Source organism: Octodon degus, unplaced genomic scaffold, assembly GCF_000260255.1.
Source record: "Octodon degus isolate 3935 unplaced genomic scaffold, OctDeg1.0 scaffold00018, whole genome shotgun sequence".
Classification (NCBI taxonomy): domain Eukaryota; kingdom Metazoa; phylum Chordata; class Mammalia; order Rodentia; family Octodontidae; genus Octodon; species Octodon degus.
This window is the reverse complement of record NW_004524594.1, coordinates 2,057,464-2,060,532: the sequence shown is the minus strand read 5'-3', so window position 1 is coordinate 2,060,532 and position 3,069 is coordinate 2,057,464. Positions and strand designations below refer to the sequence as shown.

Here is a 3,069-nt window from a genome sequence, read left to right as displayed (position 1 = left end):
GTGCTGGGGATCGAACCGCGGTCCCTGATGCTTTGCTAAGCTTGTTCTAAGTAGGTGCTTTAGACCACTGAGCCATCTCTCCAGCCCCCAAACTATCACTTCTTATATGAAATTTAAAGCTACTTCATTTTTATTTATTTATTTTTTAATGTATTTAGGACATGGTCTACAGGGTCTCACTACACAGATCAGACTTGTAGTGATTTTCCTGTTTTCAGCCTCCCAAATACTGGGATTACAGGCGTGTGCCACCACGCCCAGTCTCAATCACCATCTCAGTGTGCCCTGCGGGCCGGGCCTGCACAGCATGCTGGGGATCAACCTCGCCAAGGCGCTTTAGTCCACTGAGCTATCTGACCGGCCCTAAAACTACTTCATTTTTAAATGTGGCGAAGAGATAGGACAAAGTGGCTTGTGAAAGTCAATTTAAGTAAGATGGTTATCCAAAAGCAAAACATCCTTTAAAATACTATCACTATCTAGAGCCCCAAGTCAGGCAAAAGAACCTGCATCCATGCAAAACCAGTCTGTTTGAACACAGCAAAGCACAAATTTGGCAGGTTTGTTGGTTTGGTTCTTAAAACAGAAGAAACCAGTGTCAGGTGTGGCTTTGCCACTTCCTCTCTCAAAGCAGGAAGGGACGCAGGATAGGATGTGTTTGGTGGATCAGTGAACAAGACAGTGCAGCAACAATGGAAATCTCCACCTGTCAAGGATCCTCTGGGAAAGAGTGCTGCCCACACCTAGGAGAAAGACCGTCAACCAAAAGCAAAACGCAAGAGTCACATGGCATCTGACCTAACACCGAGCAAACACTGTTGCCAAAAGGAATAAGCTGCTTTCCAAGTGAATCCTCATATAAAGGAAGAATCTGTCACTCTGGGAGCCAAAATACTTTTATATTATTTAGTTACAAAATAAAATCTTTCAAAACTGTAGTACATACTTACCGACTTTATTAAAATAGAAAAAAGTCAAGCTCCTATTGCTACTAAGAGGCATGATAACACCAATTAATATACTGTAGTACAAATAAGATTCTTACAATAAAAGGCCCCAAACTGCTATTCTTATGTCTTCATTTTAGCTTTTCAGCCAACTCAATTTCGAACAGTCAGCTAACAAATCTTTACTACTGTTACTCTGCCTCTGTCACTCCTGAACCCCAGTCCCAATTTGCTGTTCTGAACTGCTATGTGATAAACTCACCACACTCATTTGAAAATTAGTGCACAGGTGATGAATAATAACCTAAAAATCCCACTTGAGTAAAATGTATCTTCTTTGGTGAATGATCTCTGACATTTATCCTATCTGAATAAAAACCTTTCTGGGCTGGGGATATGACTGTAGCACAGTGCCTGCCTGGCATGCTTGAGGTCCTGAGTTCAGTTCCTGGCAGGAAAAAAGCCTTTCCTCCTGGTACTAAGATCCGTTGTGTGCAGCTGAGGTTGCCAACCACAGGACCTTTCAATGTACAAAATATAAGTCACTATATTCTAATGCACACTCAACTCACTGTAGTCACTCTTCTGCATCTTACTGTAAGTTTACAGTAGGAATACACAGTCCAAAAGTTCAACAGACTAGAAACACAAGATTTTATACATATACTTTTTTACAAGTCTTCAATAAAATAGCCTCTGATTTTCCTTTTTGATATAGTTACTAAAGAATACTAAAGTTACTTCTTTGAAGCTGCAAACACTTTCTTCCAAGACGCTGGAATTTAAAACTGATAACTATATTAACTCCTCACCTCTGGAGGAAATAAACCAACTTTTCTCTATCTAGGTGGTTAAGCTGTGTTGCAGAAGAGCAAGGGTAGGGCAGGACAAGCTAAGAAGCCGACTAGACGGTGGCTGGCGCCCCTACGGTATGTGTGGTGCAGTGGGCATACAGAGCCCACTCTGCTGGTATGAGAGCCAAGTAGCCCCAGTAGCTGAGCATCAGCTGAGTTATTTTTTCTAAACTAAAACCTCAATATTTGAGTTTAATTGCAGTGTTGGCACTCTGCAATAAATTAGCAGGTCTGGGTTGCAGTTTGAGCACTCATCTCTAAAAGATTCATCACCGGACTATCCAAATCCCTAGCACCTTTAAGCTGACGTGCTTATCAAAGCCAAGTCACTTTCTGTCGCATAAATGCAGCCATTTTTCATGTGAATGCACTTTATACCAATGATGAGCAAATACAGCCAGCGGGCCAAGTCTGGCCCACCACCTGTTTTTTGTAAATAAAGTTTTATGGAACACAGCCACACCCATTTGTTTGTATATTATCCATGGCTGATTTGCAGAGTAGTTGTGACAGAGACTGTAAATGACTTGTGAAGCCCAAAATATTTTACCATCTGGCCCTTTTCAGAAAGTTTGCTAACTTTGCTTGTTTGTTTTGTCTTTCTTAGAGTAGTTCAGGCTGGCTTTGAACTTACTTTGTACCGCAGGCTGGCCTCAAACTTTCAGCAATCCTTGTGCCTTGTAATTAGATTTTAAAACTGGAGTTTAAATTTTTCTTAATTGTAATGTTTATAATATTGGTATGCATGAATTCAAAATATAAAACAAAATAATAGTTAAGAACTGTATTTAATTTAGTAATTAAGTTCACCTTAAGTTATGTCTTTCAAGAAAAGTTTATTTGGGGCATTCTGTATCTTGTGAGAAGAAACTAAAAGCACAGTATTAACTTGGCAATCTCAAAATGTCTTGAGAAGGAAAAACTATAAAATTCATATATAACATCATAAACCTGTCACAGATCCACACAAATTTCAGACTGATTACTGTATTCCCCAAATCCATTCTATGACGACGTCAGCTTTAAATAAGTTGTGAGTTTAACTTTCACTGCTTGTCATTAAGATAAACTGGTTAAAAAAAAGAAGATAAACTGGTTATTCAACACACCTCTATGTTAACACACTTTTAGGAAAATGATAAGCTTGTTTTAACAAACAAATTTCATTCTTGGGCTGGAGAGATGGCTCAGTGGTCTAAGGCACCTACTTAGAACAAGCTTGGCAAAGCATCAGGGACCGCGGTTCAATCCCCCAGCACCACATGCCA

General features: G+C 39.8%; 1 protein-coding gene across 8 annotated transcripts in view; it reads right to left on the bottom strand.

The window, feature by feature from the left end:
* Phf21a (PHD finger protein 21A) overlaps positions 1 to 3,069 on the bottom strand; it is a 200,117-nt gene that overhangs the window by 156,813 nt on the left and 40,235 nt on the right. The window lies entirely within an intron of this gene.